Here is a 17,500-nt window from a genome sequence, read left to right on the forward strand (position 1 = left end):
CAAGATGATGTACGAGAAAACAAAGGATTATTGCAACCATGCACTAGGACAGACCATTGTAAAAATTGAGAACATTGAGAAGACACGGATTGATGTGTCTATTGTTGACACAGTAAATAATTACATCGATAATACAACTCGCATAACTGAATCAACACATATAAATAGTGGAGATTTACACTCACGAGAACTTGTCGACAATTTATATTAAAGCAATGGACACACATAAGTAAACAATTTCCCAGTTCTGTTATCAGCAGTATAAGAGTGTTAAAAATAAACGAAAAATACTAAGAAAAATATCTCAATGTAATTAACATTAACTGCCAATAAACTAAAAATAAACATACACCATTTATTAACATTATACACAATGAGAAACCAGATAATATTATCATTGACACTTGAATCATTGTTGGATTCGTCTATTCAGGACAATGAATGTTTCCCATCAAACTTCAGCATATACCACAAAGACCGCAACCTTAATGTTGGGGGTTATTTTTATTGCTATCAGACAGGAGAATAATATAACCTTGTAATTCCAGAACTGGATCAAATGTGTGAGATGATAAGGGTCAAAATTGAAGTTAAAGATTGAAATTGAAGGTTCCAGAACACTTTATATATGTTCATACTATCAAGCCAATTTGGGCAACGAAGAAAGCTTGAGGCTATTCAAAAATTGTATGATGAAAATAAACACCATCACCAATGTCATCTTCATAATAGGAGGAGATATGAACTTCCCAGGTTGTGACTGGAAATCTAACACATTAAAAAGGAAAAACCCAGTTTGCACAGCTAAACAATGATTCTAGAGGGCAATGCGCTTACTAAGCTCATAAAGGAACAAACTCAAATATGGAACACGTTAGATTTAATGATCACCAGTAAGCCCAATCTTATAAACAATCAAGACAATCAAAACAACCATCACATGATCTCAATCCATGATGTAGTTATCATAAAGATTGACTTGAATCCGAAAAATGAATGTGCAGAAACAGAGAAAAATTCCTCTCTTCGTAAAAGCAAACTGGAAAATCTGGGAAATGAAATAATTAAACAGCTAAAGAGGTTTTAGATATTCCTACAAAAATTACAACATTTATAGACAGAGGAACGAGTAAACATGTACCGCATAAAATGTGTCAAAATAAAAACAGCCTGCCATGGTTCACAACGTCAATAAGAAAGATGACAAAACAGCGTAACCGAAGTTATAAAAAGAATAAACATACGAATGATCACTCACAGTTGACGCCTCTTTGTGAAAAAATACCGTGTCTATGCTTAAATAATAAACGAAAAGATCAAAACGAAACTTTGTTTTGATACCTTTATCAATTTGTATATATTATAATATTGATGATACAAGAGCTGCGTCAAGACTTGTTATTCTACTCATCTAGAAAGAGAAGTACACAGTTATGAAAAGGTTTTGTACAAAAGGAGTTACATCCAAATATTGGGACTACGTGGAGGACATGTTTAGCCCTGACGAGAATGGAAAGAAATTTACAGGTATGACAAAAATATGGTCATATCTTAAACACATAAAATTAGTACATGGTCACGTCAAAGTCAATGTTCCGCTGAGCATGTAAGGGAAGACATAAAGGAAAAAACACCAGCCTGCGGATTGAATGTGGTGCGGGATGAAGAGCAGCAGTGCACGTTCAAAATATTGGGGTCTTAACAACTCCAGACTGCTTTAGTAGCCTGTTACATGTTGGCACAGACAACACCAACAGAAAGCATGTTGAAAAAACAGATATGGATGGGGGGGGGGAGGGAAGGGGGAGAGAGAGAGAGAGAGAGAGAGAGAGAGAGAGAGATAGAAGACACAGTAAGTACCTCCCTGCCACTATGGGAGGAAAACCACAGTGAATAAATTTCTGCATACTCTCTGTTGAGGAATCTGTACCCACACAAGTACCATCCAAGTTTCAAGAAAGCTACAAAACAAAAACAATATAAATATATTATTTATTCTCAGAAAAATGTATTGAGTGATGACATGTATGTAATACATATATAAAAATGTATTGAAAGTGATGACATGTGTGTAATACATATATAAAAATGTATTGAAAGTGATGACATGTATGTAATACATATATAAAAATGTATTGAAAGTGATGACCTGTGTGTAATACATATATAAAAATGTATTGAAAGTGATGACATGTATGTAATACATATATAAAAATGTATTGAAAGTGATGACATGTATGTAATACATATATAGAAATGTATTGAAAGTGATGACATGTATGTAATAGATATATAAAAATGTATTGAAAGTGATGACATGTATGTAATACATATATAAAAATGTATTGAAAGTGATGACATGTGTGTAATACATATATAAAAATGTATTGAAAGTGATGACATGAATGTAATACATATATAAAAATGTATTGAAAGTGATGACATGTGTGTAATACATATATAAAAATGTATTGAAAGTGATGACATGTATGTAATACATATATAAAAATGTATTGAAAGTGATGACATGTGTGTAATACATATATAAAAAGGTATTGAAAGTGATGACATGTGTGTAATACATATATAAAAATGTATTGAAAGTGATGACATGTATGTAATACATATATAAAAATGTATTGAAAGTGATGACATGTGTGTAATACATATATAAAAATGTATTGAAAGTGATGACATGTGTGTAATACATATATAAAAATGTATTGAAAGTGATGACATGTATGTAATACATATATAAAAATGTATTGAAAGTGATGACATGTATGTAATACATATATAAAAATGTATTGAAAGTGATGACATGTGTGTAATACATATATAAAAATGTATGGAAAGTGATGACATGTGTGTAATACATATATAAAAATGTATTGAAAGTGATGACATGTGTGTAATACATATATAAAAATGTATTGAAAGTGATGACATGTGTGTAATACATATATAAAAATGTATTGAAAGTGATGACATGTGTGTAATACATATATAAAAATGTATTGAAAGTGATGACATGTGTGTAATACATATATAAAAATGTATTGAAAGTGATGACATGTGTGTAATACATATATAAAAATGTATTGAAAGTGATGACATGTGTGTAATACATATATAAAAATGTATTGAAAGTGATGACATGTGTGTAATACATATATAAAAATGTATTGAGTGATGACATGTATGTAATACATATATAAAAATGTATTGAAAGTGATGACATGTGTGTAATACATATATAAAAATAAAGGAATAAACAAAGGCAGATTGATCCCAATATGATGGAAAAATATATCTAATTAGGAACCACAAGAGACGTTTTTGTTTTCACAAAGTGACGAATTTTAAGTAGATCTATTTCAAAAATCATGAGCAACTTTGAAAACCTGAAAATGTGTTCATATTTTTAAAAGAAATGATACACGAAAGAAACTTTTCGGACATTGAAAATCTATTCTACACAAGAGCAATATTTCAGAACTTTCACAAAATGTATTTTATAAAAAAAATGAAACACACCTCAATAGTAATATATATTTTGATGAAATTTACTGAGAGAAAAACCACAATAATAAAAACATTTCAAGGATTGGACGAATCTGGACACTATCAGCTCGAGCGGGTACTGGCTCAATGAGTGGTCGTTTTGTTTTTTTTTTTGCCACTAATAATGCATCTCCTGTGGTACCTAGTCTAATCACTTCAGAGGAAATCGAAAGAGAACTTATTGTGTGACTTCATGAATGTATGTACAATCAACATGATACACAGAAGAACGATGAGGCATAATGAGAATAATGATAAACAGGTGTCAAATGCATATTATCATATACAATGAGACATAGGTAATCTTCTTGAACTTTCTCCCACAAATAATATTTAACCTTTCAATATCTTTCCCACTATTAGTACTTTATTAGACCCTAATTTATGCTATGAAAAAGAAAAGCTTTCATTTCAATTTGTTTCCAACATCCGTTTTTGCCATTGATTGAAACCATCTCTGCTAAATATATTACCATATCTATAAGTTGCCAATATACAGAATTGAATGAATTAATACTCACACCTATAAATTGACTAAGTGACAAAGGATAAGAATCATCATTTAGTTTAGTGTGGCTATGTGGTCTAGTGGTATGACACTCGCTATCGGTTCAGAAGTTCCTGGGTTCAAGCATGGCTCGGCGCATAGTTGAGTCTTTGGAAAAGACTCTTTACTCACATTCTCTCGCCGTACTCGGGTGTAAAATGAGTACCTGACCATTAACAGCGTTGTCTCTCCAAAAAAATGTAAATTCGCCTAACAGGCGTTATGTACCGTCCTAAATGTTAACTGTTCTCTTGGCCAGGAACCCCTTATAAAGCTCTTTGAGCACATTAAGTGGATAGTGCCCTATATAAAAATCTCAATTTATTTATTTATTTTATCATTTGCCTCTTTTTCTTTGATTATTTTGGCATGTTCGGACTCATTGTCATCACTTTCAGGTTCTGGCACATACTGCAGAAAATATAATATAGAGATTAAGATCAGTGAAAAATACATAATATTCTCAATCATTCAAATTAGCAGATGCACACAGATGATATTAAAACACCCATCTCAGTCACTTATTCATCAACACTTGCGTCAAATATTCACTAAATTATTTAATTCATAAAATTCTGAGCAATTTGAAAACACTGCACTATAAACATAAATTTAAAAAAAAAGAAAAAAAGTTTCATCTTAAGCCGACAACAGAGCATTATTTTTGTAGACATAGAACACACACATAATGTACAATCTTAAGTAGATCCTTTGTTCTATAGGTGCGGCCAAGTGGTATGACACTCGCTTTCTGATCAGTAGGTCCAAGCCTCGCTCGGCGCATAGTTGAGTCCTTGGAAGCGGCTCTTTACTCACATTCTCTCACTGTACTCACGTGTAAAATGAGTACCTGGCCGTTAACAGCGTTGTCTCTGTCCGAAAAAAATTGGATCATCGTCTGACAGGCGTCATGTCTCGTCCTAACTGTTAAATGTTGCTGTTGACCAGGGACACCTTGTAAAGCGCTTTGAGCATGTTTAGTGGATGTGCTCTATAAAAACTCAATTAACTTTTTAAAAGTAGAACCTATGTTAAATGGACAGCCGATAATTGCACTCACATCTCGGTCAAGATCCTCCTCCTCATCATCATCACAATCATCCATGAAAGTGTCCTCATCTTCAATGGTCTATGGACAGATAGGAATTAAAAATAAAAAGTGTAGAAGCTACTTGATAAATATATATGGTCTTGTGTCATAATTAATTCAAGTCACGTAAAATTTGATTGTTGATGGCTCAAATTTTCATCCACTTTACATTATTCATATTTTTCATCATTGAATTTATTGAACAATTAAGATTAAGAAATCTGTGAAAACAGATTATACGTAAATATAAAGAATGACCACAATGGCAATTGATCAAATAGACAAATTGAATTATAAAAATGTGCAGGTGGGTGCTTTGTAGCCTACAGTGAAGGAGGTCAAGACCAAACCAATAAAAACAAGAGAAATATTTTTTTGGACTGAGTTGAACAAAAATGCTTACATCAAATGGGTCGTCGGGATTTACATCATATGGGGCAAAAGGTGTTGAGGTGAAAGCTTGTGTATCTGAGAAAAATTTGAATGGAAATGATTGTTACGGGCTTTCACGCACCAATACTAACAAGTAAAGAGGTGCAAATGTTAGATAACAGGTGAGGAAGAAGAAAAGGAGTGATAGATTGGTATACTTCCTTGGTGAGACTTGTGAGACTCTGATCTAATGTATTTGCCAGTTCTTCAAATGTCACCATGTTTCTAAATACTTGGATTGTAAAGATATCGTCACCACCTCAGTCTTAATCTTAACAAAATCCAAGTAACAATCATGTCCGCTTACACGAGTAGATAGAAGAGCCGGCCTGTTTGTAACAAAACCTAAGTGCAACCATAATAATATGTAACTCTTAGTTTAAGCCAGTGGGCGAGAAAAAATTATCAGGGTATAAGCCTTTTGATTATTCTTTGTTTCATGACTCAATTCATATTTTATTTTCACGCCCATGGCCAATGGTGTTGACCATTTAAATGCGACATCCAAAAATAAAAAAAAATCTCTGGCAAGATCTTCAGCTTATTCAGGTAGTTTCACAGTTTGCTAACCCTTTCACGGCCAGAAGGTTCTAACCGAACCAAAATGTTACCAACTTTTGTTAAAATCCGACCAACTTTTGCAGTTTTCACCTAGAGATTAGTTACTAAGATTTTATGATGCGCCTTGAGCTCCTTCGAGCTACTTTGCTCTCAGGACCAGGTTTCTATAACTTGTCTCTGTCCCAACCACAACAAACTCACTGGGACCTTATTATAGTCAATAGTGCCCTAACGCAACCCTGTCAACAAGTAGTTGCAACAGGGACATCAACTCTATAGACAATAAATGAGTAAAGTGAAGTAATGAATGAATGTGATTCAGTCAGAATTGAGTGTCACACAGATAGCTAACTTAGAGTTTAGTTTATGTAAATGTTTGAAGAAGAAGAAGAAGAAGAAGAAGAAGAAGAAGAAGAAGAAGAAGAAGAAGAAGAAGAAGAAGAAGAAGAAGAAGAAGAAGAAGAAGAGGAAGAGGAAGAGGAAGAAGAAAAAGAAGAAGGCAGTGACTTGAATCTAGTCTAATAGAGCCCAGTCTATAACTATACTATAGACGCCGACACGTCTAGACTTCTATATAATATATGATAGAATGTAGAGTGCTCTGGAGAGTTCTAAGTTCTATCTCGACACACTAGACAGACTCTAGTAAAATGGTATTGAGATCATAACTATTGTAAACTTACCTGTTTAAATACCTTTTTGTAGTTCAAGAGATGCTTGAAGCATTTTCTTGGCATAGGTATGGCAAATCATGGTTACAGTTACAGAACCGCGTTGCACGACAAAAATCAAAACAACAGGAATTTTCTACTTTCACTTTCTTTAGTCTTTGCCACCGAGGTCCCAGTCCCATGCGAGCTCAACAGTCAAAAAACCACGAAATACGGAATCATCATTTTATCTAGTTTTAGTTTTCCGTCAGTGAGCAGCAGTGTTTGATTTCTTCTTAGATATGTTACATGTATCAATTAAAGACTTTACAGAAGTCTAAAATACGGTAAAAATCATATAAGAAAAAAGATTAATAACAAAACGGGTAACTGCCAATCTGGGCACATCTCATGTAGGGCTGCCTAGATTCCAAATCGCAACTCGGAACAAAATCCGGTCAGTGCTAAAAATAGCAAAACCGTTTTAAGAAGTACTTTTTTAGGTTCGAACTTTAATTGCAAGAGACTGTGTATTTGTGACAGAAGACAATTATTTCAAACAATGCTTTTGGGTGCACCCACTTTGTGTGACATTTTTCAAGAGGACATATTGCTAAATTTAAGATATTTTTTAAAGTTTTTCTTTGGTCACCCTTATACGGGTTTCCACAATGGTCATCCTAATTCAGCAAGATGTCTAAAGATTACTGGTTAATAGCTTTTCATAATTAATTCGCAAAACTAACTGAGAAGAAACTTCGAACTGAAATGTATACAATGGTACAGTTTTAACTGCTAAGTCTAAAGATAGGATGGGAATGATCAATTGTAATAAGGCGACCGATATTGGTCGCCTTAATTCAAAAGTTGTGTGAAAACCAGGTTTAAGAAGACCAAATGTCACCCTAATACTGGATTAGTAATTATATATATATATATATATATATATATATATATATATATATATATATATATATATATATATATAATTGTATTTTGTATGTTTGTATAAGGAAAGAGCTGGACGATGTAAGTCATTTTAATTGTAATACTGATATGATAATAAACGGAGACATTCTTGCAATTTATTATGATATATTTAGACAGAAACAGTTGAATTTGGTTCGTAGGCAGGTACTTATTTGGTAAATACTTACCATACAAACAACTTCCCTGCAATAGTCACACGTCTGGAGAAATATTAAGAAAACATTGTCCTCCACATAACAAAACTATTTCCAAGTATTCAACGATTCAAATACAAAATCAAACCAGAGACAGGATAACAATAAACAGGAAATTAATTTTAGGGAGACCTTCCGCACGTTCCTTCAGGAAGCTTCAATTTATATTGTTGTTATTCTAACCGTGGATCTTTTGTCAGACGTTTATTTATTCAATTCGTCCAATATTAGTGGATAAAAAAAGTTGTAAAAAAAATCTTGATTGTTTGGTAAAAGTTTTATTTTTCCTAATATAACCGTGTTTTTGGTTCTTCGCCGAAATTGTCGTTGAAATATTGAAAGGTAGTACAGAGCAGCTATATGAGATTGTTTTTTCTATGAGTGTTTAATAAAGGTACTGGATTTTCAATAAATCGTTACCTAAAGGAATATTTAAGTTAATTCCCTTAACTCGAGGAACATTTGGAAGGTTCCTTAATTTTCAATTGAATGATTTGTTTACTGATTTTTTTTTTCCATCAACATATGTGACCGGACGTCTCAAGAAATTGTTTTGTCAGGATAAAAAGGACACGAAGAGAAGAGATTAAAGATTCTCTCATAGTTTACAAACAGACAAACAGAATTTATTGAGAGAGACAAGTACAAATCAGTATCAAACGTATAACACTCACTAAGGAAAAATGGAGTACCACACGTGAATCATAAAAAAATTACAAAATGTATTTAAATACCTTTGTGGGATAGGGACAAACATGTCAGTTAATAATACTCTTGAACAATAATTAATGATTCAATGAGAAAAATAAGCAATCCTTGACCCTACATTTCCATCAGGCAATCGTCGGGTGATCTATAGCTAGATGAACGAACGCTATAGTACTGGAATCTTGGTAACGTTAATTAAAAATTTTCATTGACATAAATATCAACCAAATGCACCACTAAATCGGCGTCATTTGTTTGATCACTTTGAATATTTATGAAAATAGATCTGTAGTAGTAGTAGTGTTGGTAGTAGTAGTAGTAGTAGTAGTAGTAGTAGTAGTAGTAGTAGTAGTAGTAGTAGTAGTAGTAGTAGTAGTAGTAGTAGTAGTAGTAGTGTAAAGTAGTAGAGTAGTAGTAGAGTATAGTAGTAGTAGAGTAGTAGTAGTAGTAGTATAGTAGTAGTTGTAGTAGTATAGTAGTAGTAGTAGTAGTAGTAGTAGTAGTAGTAGTAGTAGTAGTAGTAGTAGTAGTATAGTAGTAGTAGTAGTAGTATAGTAGTATAGTTAGTAGTAGTAGTAGTAGTAGTAGTAGTAGTAGTAGTAGTAGTAGTAGTAGTAGTAGTAGTAGTAGTAGTAGTAGTAGTAGTAGTAGTAGTAGTAGTAGTAGTAGTATAGTAGTAGTAGTAGTAGTAGTAGTAGTAGTAGTAGTAGTAGTAGTAGTAGTAGTATAGTAGTATAGTAGTAGTAGTAGTAGTAGTAGTAGTAGTAAGTAGTAGTAGTAGTAGTAGTAGTAGTAGTAGTAGTAGTAGTAGTAGTAGTAGTAGTAGTAGTAGTAGTATAGTAGTAGTAGTAGTAGTAGTAGTAGTATAGTAGTAGTAGTAGTAGTAGTAGTAGTAGTAGTAGTAGTAGTAGTAGTAGTAGTAGTAGAGTAGTAGGTAGTAGTAGTAGTATAGTATGTAGTAGTAGTATAGTAGTAGTAGTAGTAGTAGTAGTAGTAGTAGTAGTAGTAGTAGTAGTAGTAGTAGTAGTATAGTAGTAGTAGTAGTAGTAGTAGTAGTAGTAGTAGTAGTAGTAGTAGTAGTAGTAGTAGTAGTAGTAGTAGTAGTAGTAGTAGTAGTAGTAGTAGTAGTATAGTAGTAGTAGTAGTAGTATTAGTAGTAGTAGTAGTAGTAGTAGTAGTAGTAGTAGTAGTAGTATAGTAGTAGTAGATAGTAGTAGTAGTAGTAGTAGTAGTAGTAGTAGTAGTAGTAGTAGTAGTATAGTAGTAGTAGTAGTAGTAGTAGTAGTATAGTAGTAGTAGTATAGTGTAGTAGTAGTAGATAGTAGTAGTAGTAGTAGTAGTATAGTAGTAGTAGTAGTAGTAGTAGTAGTAGTAGTAGTAGTAGTAGTAGTAGTAGTAGTAGTAGTAGTAGTAGTAGTAGTACCAATAATTGCAGTACTACTACTAGGTTTTATCTCAAAATTTATTTCTCAACTCAGATTTTAAGTTTTCGTCTACGTTAAGAATTGTTTTTAGCCACCAGAAAGTCTCGTACTAAAACTGTATAAAAGTGGAAATATGAACTGACAATAAATGTGTTGCTTGTGATTTTTTATTCATAAAAAATAGTGTTGAAGCCGGAATATTTAGAAAGAAAAAAAAGGCTATTACAAATAGACACCCATCAATAATAGTAGAACACTGAGATACGTGTAGATGTAAAAATAGATCGAGATGAATCTTGTGACCTATCACCGTCAAAATATCACCGGTTATAAAGTTTGATGGTGCGCACAAATGGAATTGACCATATGGCGTCAGACTTTATAAATTATCATAATGAAATATGCAATGTATGAAGACAATGCCAGAAAATGCTGTACTTCTAGATTTGAAGTAGAAATTTAAACACATTTTAGTGAATATTTTAAAGAATGCTAAATTTAATTGACAAATTAGAAAATATCATTTTAAATGTTTAATCAAGGTTATTTTAGGATATGGATGAATTATATGAATGTATAAATGAAGAATATGAATGAATAGATGAATGAATGAAGCATATGAATGAATAAATGAATGAATGAAGCATATGAATTAACAATGAATTAATAAAAGAATGAATAAAATAATGAATACATGAATGATGTGAAAGAATGAATGAATGTATGAATGAATGAATTCCTATACATCTAACTGATATCAACTTACCACAGCTTCTGCAGATTCATGCATCGTGCAGAACATTACGGCGGCCAAGGCAACTTCTGCAAAAAATGCAAAATATGGTCAGGCACATAAGATCGGATTTCAAAAATTAAAATAGATTAGACTCGAATCCAAGACTACTATCTGAACTGAAAATTTCTATCAAACGGTTTATTTGTGAAAGGGATGTTAGGTCTAAATTTTAGGTTGGGGCGGGGGGGGGGGGTTCTAAATTTTTTCTCTTGGCGGGTTGCTGCGTGCAAGGACCAATCGTATTGCGAGCTTATTTATTTGTTTGTGGTCGGCTGTAATTCTTGGGCTATTGCTAAATTATAGGGACAGGTGAAAGTGGTAATGAAGGTGGTTATGTTTTAATGAGAAACTTTTGATTAATTGTTAGTAACCTAATAATCCCTTGCTCCCTAAGGAGTCCAAGGGTGACCACCCATTTTCCCACTCTCTAACCGAGCGTCATACGCTGATTTAACTACTGTGCATGTGGCCTTTCCCTATGCAGCTTTGGTTATTATATTACACTATGAACATCGTTAAAGTTTTCTTTTAATTTAGAGTCAGGGGGGGGGGGGTCGTGAATGTGGGCTAAAATGTACAAAATGTACGTTTTTAATATTATAATTATTATTCCTTCTAAATCGGCCTCGACTGATCCAGTTTGCATAGATTGGGTCCACGATAGTGTAGGCGCCGCAGCGCAGCTGTTTCCGCCGCGCTTCAAGCGGGTGGGCCGGACCAGCCCCCCCCCCCCCCCCGGAATGCTGTGCGGCACGCGCATTGCCCCGCGCCGCCTTTGTCATGGACTGTTGCATCAAGTTCGCCGAGGCCGCATCGGAAGCTTTCGATTTATTTATTTATTTATTTATTTATTTATTTATTTATTTATTTATTTATTTATTTATTTATATCATATTTACACTCATGTGTCACGTATTTTCCTTGAATGTTTCTTATTATTATTTTGTTGGATATACTATGAGTGGGAAATTGTGGTTGGGGGGGGGGGTCAGTTGTTATTTTGTATGTTAGTATTAGTATCATTAAATGGTTTTAATTGCCATATAATCTTTTAAAGCAGGAAATAGGGTCTGTGTTCTCTACTCTAGCTATAGTTGTGTTATAAGGTAAATAAAATTACAAAAAGGTGGTGCTTTGCATTTTTCCTTGGCGTGATCGTTTTTGTTTACGTTGGTATTCCTTTCCGATTCCATAATTTGTATCAGGGTGATGGGAAGGGGGCTGTCTGTATTATTTATCTATATGTGGGGTTGGGTTGGCTGTACTGTATAGTGGGGGTAGAATATAGGAAATAGTAGAATTAGTTTTATACAGAATTGTTCTGACTACATTATTCCGGAGGCCGAAGAGTTTGGGGAAGGATGATCTATTCATTTAAGTTGTGTCCTTTGCAAAGCTGAGAGGTGGGGGGGGGGGACGTATCCAGGTAATTTGGCAATGATTGTTATTCTGAGTTGGTGAAAATGATATGGATGGGTATTTAAGTGTGGTAAAGAGGGAGAAAAGAAAAATATAAATAAAATAGGATAATAAATAAATAAATAAATAAGGAAAAGAAGGTAAGCTTAATACCCTGGCGCTGATATAACCTTAATGTGTTGCAAGCGCCGTAAAACGCTTAAAAACAAAAAAAAACAAGCTGAATACTGGTAATAGGATGATATAATAGTAAGCGATCAGTCAGGTAAGTGATAGATAATCGATGTGTATAAGTAGGATTTATAATGCTCGTTCACTCTGGAAGGGGTGGGGCGGAGGGGTAAGGTCCGTTTGTGGGAGTTGAGAAAGGAGTTAAAATGTCTTGGCCGGAGGTCATCTATTTGAATTGTGTTATTAGATCAGTATATTTGTCTCATGTTGTTTCTCTCCCTTTATCTAAATCGTTTTTGAATTTCTTTTGTAATATGTTAAGAAATATATTATTTCAGGTAGCGGGGCAGCTTGTCAGTCAAAGGATAGTAAGGCGATCCTTCCCTCCGTTAGCCTGTGGTCGACCCTTGGGAAAGGTCGAGTAACCACTTAGCCTCCCTACCAGGGTTACATGAAATCACGGCAGGCAGGTGATGGATAGGAGAGGGGAGCAGTCAGGAGAGTCCATGGAACTGGTCAACTCTCCACACATTAGGTACAATGGCTGAGACTAACCGCCCAGTATGGGAACTGCCCTCACAGAAAGTAATTGCAGCCTACTGTGAGTAACAATCTGCAAAGTAATATCATGTCACAAAACATAGTATGTCCTCACAACAGCGTGCATGGGGATCAGCACTGCAGTGCGAACAACTCGCTCGGTAGGGAATGCCATGCGCAGCAGGTGGTTCCAGACCGTCATCAAGCTACTGCTTGCAACTTCATTTAAAAAAGGAGGAACTTGGAACGTGCGATCAATGTTCCAAGCAGGAAAATTGGAAAACAAGAAATGAACCGAATGGTAATCAACATCTTAGGGATTTCAGAAATGAGATGGAAGGGAGCCGATTCTATGATTTGTAATGGACGTAAAGTATTCTACTCTGGTGGTGAAACTCACGAACACGGAGTCGGTATTATACTCGATCCGGAAACATCAAAAATGTTGAAAGGCCATGAATATATTTCCAACAGTATCATTGCGGTAAAACTGCATGGAAAGCCTTTTGGCGTGGGTATAATCCAGGCGTATGCTCCAACAACAAGTCATACCGATGAAGAAATAGAAGAGTTTTACGAAGACCTAGAGAAAGCCTGGAAACTATTTGGATCTCAAGACATCAAGATTGTAATCGGAGATTTTAATGCCAAAGTTGGAGACAGAAAAATTGAAGATGTTGTTGGACCACATGGTTTAGGAAAGATCATTGAAAGAGGAGAGAGGCTAATAGAATGGTGCAAAATTGCTGACTGTTCATCAGCAACACATTGTTTTTTTAATCACCCAAGGAGGAAATGGACTTGGATGAGCCCAGAAGTTGCCTTAGCCGCCTTAATGTTCTGCATGATGCATGAATCTGCAGAAGCTATAAGCGTACGTTGATATCAGTTAGATGTACGGGAATTTATTCATTCATTCATTCATTTATTCATTCATTCATTTATTCATTCATTCATTCATTCATTCATACATTCATTCATTCATTCATAATTCATTCATTCATTCATTCATTTTTTATTCTTTTACATCATCCATTTATTCATTATTTTATTCATTCATTTATTAATTCATTATTAATTCATATGCTTAATTCATTCATTTATTCATTCATATGTTTCATTCATTCATTTATTCATTCATATCCTTCATTCTTTTATTTATTCATTCATATAAGTCATTTATATCATAAAATATCCGTGATTACACATTTAAAATGATATTTTCTAATTTGTCAATTGGATTTAGCATTCTTTAAAATATTCACTAAAATGTATTTTTAGTTTTTAGCTATTAAGCCTACTCAAAATGGTGTTACACTTTTTGCATAACATTAGCGTAATACATGGAAGGCGAGTAGAGTCTTTGTTTCGGCTGGCCGGTTAGAGAGGACGCTCTACTCACAACTCTACACGAATAAAGACGATGGCGGTAGATCAAAGAAGGTAGCATTTTTATTTACCAACCATTTTGCTTGTAAGTATTAATTTCGCATCACAAAAAATAATATCTCGTAAGTTCCTATCTCTCTATTACAATAAAATTGATAGCACAAATGACAAAATCTGCCCACAAGTAAGGCCGTTATAGATAATTCATAATAATTTTTAAAGTTACAATGATTGTCATCAAATTAATTTTTTATCAATAAAGTCGTAATTTTTTGTCACATTTTTACAAAAGTGCAATGTCAACGATTTACACCCGCAAATAAAAAAGGATCAAATCGCAATTTCTACAATAAATTTTATTGTTGTTGCAAAATGATAACTATCAAAGCACAATTATTCCTAAAACTGTGGAGTGATCCTCGACATTATTGGAGGTTTCCACAAGACGAAGAAAAAGAAGAAGAAGAAGAAGGGAACCGTTTCCATCTTTTAACGTGAAATGTAGGCTCTCCATCTTCGTTTTGAATTGTTGTGACGAGAGAACGGGAAAGAAAATTTGATCACGTGATCGTTCGTATAACTTGACGAGTGCAATCACTAACTTGGTAATATAGTAATGTCACCAATACTGTCATCATGTCAAATAAAGAGCTCATCACCTTATTACAACAACAGATTGAACAACAAAATAAGCAAATGAAGCAAGTCGTTGAACGACAAGAAAAGCAGATGGAAATGTTCACGAAACATTGGATCCGGTAGCAATACATGTTTACCAAAACCTCCAGCCATTCCGAGCTTTGTCGCATTCGACCCTGCCTTAGAGATATGGGGCGACTACTGGCAACGTTTTAATAAATTTTTAACTGCTCACTCCATACCTGATGAGAAGAAAGCAGACGTATTCCTTGTGAACCAATTGCCGGTTGTTAACAAAATACGGACTAGCATGGCGAGTCAAGAAATACCAGCTAAGGCGATAACCGCACTCAGTCTTGCAGAAATCGACAAATATATGATGGAGCAGTACCATCCTCGAGTATTTGTTGTCAGAGAACGTTATGAAACTATTCAGGAATTGGCAGCTAGAATTCGCCAGAACGCTGTCACATGCGATTTCCCACCCATTGAAAATCTCCTGGATGAAGCCATGCGTACCTGTTTCATGTGTGCAATTAATAACACAGCTGTTCTTAAAGCACTATTAAAGCACAAGGAGGACGAACTTTCGTTTAACAAAGCCATGGAGGTGGCCACGGAGATAGAAGATGCCTCAAGAGTGGCTAATGCGACTGCATTATTTGTTCAACCCGAGTTTCACAAAATTAAGCCCCAAAGAAAACATACTCCGATAATTCAGCAAGGCAGTCAAAACAAACAGCGTATCAAACGTTCGAATGAAAGACAGACACACCCGAGAACGGAGGATGACAATAAAAATCAAACCTGCTCGAAATGCGATAAACGCCACAACAGACAAAACTGCAAGATCAAAACAGCCGTTTGTCGCTTCTGTCAGAAAACTGACACATCAGAGAGCCTGTAGACGTAAAAAGAGAATGTCGAGTTCGCCTAACGTCATCACGATTCGTCGCATGTTTCGGGTCAATTTAATTTCAGTGGCACCGCTTAAGTTAGCTACGACTGTATCCAACCATGACATTGTCTTCGAATTGTTTTCAAAATAGATACATGGACAGGTTACAATTTCATTCTAACTAGGGCATGGGAGAGGATTGGCAAACCACAGCTCTCTCATATCAACATTAAGTATCAATGTGCATCCAACCTGGAACTCCCAGTAATGGGAACTGTTTTTTTGCCGGTGTCTGTGAACGATACGTGCCGCGACATAAAGCTGTTACACCAATTAGGACGTTCTGTCATACAAATGCCCAATGTCTCGGTCGATCAACTGTTTCAAACCAAAAAAAAAAAACGAAATTCTGTTCGTAGTAAGCCGGCAATAGACATGTAAATAAGCGTATGAAGGATTTCCTGATGTCTTCAAACCAGAACTCGGTCAATTGAAATATTTTGAACTTGACATTAAATTCAAAGCCGATGTGGCGCCTTTGTTTCACAAGCCTCTTTCCGTCCCATATCCCATTCAGGACGACCTCAAAAAGAGCTCGGATGCCGGTATTGCAAAGGGTATTTGGAAACCTACATCTTTCAACAAATTTGGAACACAGATTGTGCCAATAAAAAGAAGACAACCAGTGGTGAGAGACCGAAAATTCGAGTATGCGGAGACAACTCTGTCACAATCCGCAATTGGAAACTCATAGACATCCGATTACGTTACCCGAGGATCCCATGCAAAAACTGGGAGGAGAATACAGATTTTCCAAAATCGACCTAGCCGAGGCTTACACACAAATCCCGTTGTCACTAAAATCGCAAGAACGCCTCTAACTCAGCACGCATAAAGGTGTTCTTATTCAAATGAGATTATATTTTCGCATCAGTTCAGCTCCCGGATATTTTCAACTAATAATGGATCAACTGCCTCAGGATCTTTCTGGTGTCGCAGGCTATATCGACGATATCGTTGTGAGTGGCAAGGATGCCACCGATCACTTACACAATCTGCCAAGATTATTACAGCGACTTCATGATAAGGTATTCGCTACAATCTCTAAAAAATGTTCTTTCGCAGAACCACAGTGTGAGTATTTGGGTCATCTACTATCAAAAGATAACATTGCAAAATATATCAAAGTTGATGTAATCACAAAAATGCCGCGACCCACTAATGTATCGAGCCTAATATGGTTATTAGGACAAGTAAAACTTTATTTGAAATTTTTACCAAATCTTTCAACGGTCTTAGAGCCTCTCAATCAGTTAACCAAGAAAGAAGTTAAATGGAAATGGACAGCTAAAGAACAAACAGCTTTTCAACATGCGAAGAGACTTCTTTGTGACGAGACAATTCTTGTGCATTTTGATCCATCTCTCGACGTGGGTATGTCTTGTGACGCATCAAATGATAGAATCAGAGTCGTATTATTCCATCGCT

The 17,500-nt window shown here is 34.9% G+C and overlaps 1 long non-coding RNA gene across 1 annotated transcript in view; it reads right to left on the reverse strand.

The window, feature by feature from the left end:
* LOC144978927 (uncharacterized) overlaps positions 1–8,052 on the reverse strand; it is a 21,736-nt gene extending 13,684 nt beyond the window's left edge. The window contains exon 1 of the long non-coding RNA XR_013646629.1: positions 8,002–8,052. This is a non-coding gene — a long non-coding RNA (uncharacterized LOC144978927). The remainder of the gene's footprint in view (positions 1–8,001) is intronic.
* Positions 8,053–17,500: the final 9,448 nt, after the last annotated feature.

Source organism: Berghia stephanieae, chromosome 8 (assembly GCF_034508935.2).
Source record: "Berghia stephanieae isolate SIO BIC M18660-M18661 chromosome 8, UCSD_Bste_1.3, whole genome shotgun sequence".
In the NCBI taxonomy this organism is placed as follows: Eukaryota; Metazoa; Mollusca; class Gastropoda; order Nudibranchia; family Aeolidiidae; genus Berghia; species Berghia stephanieae.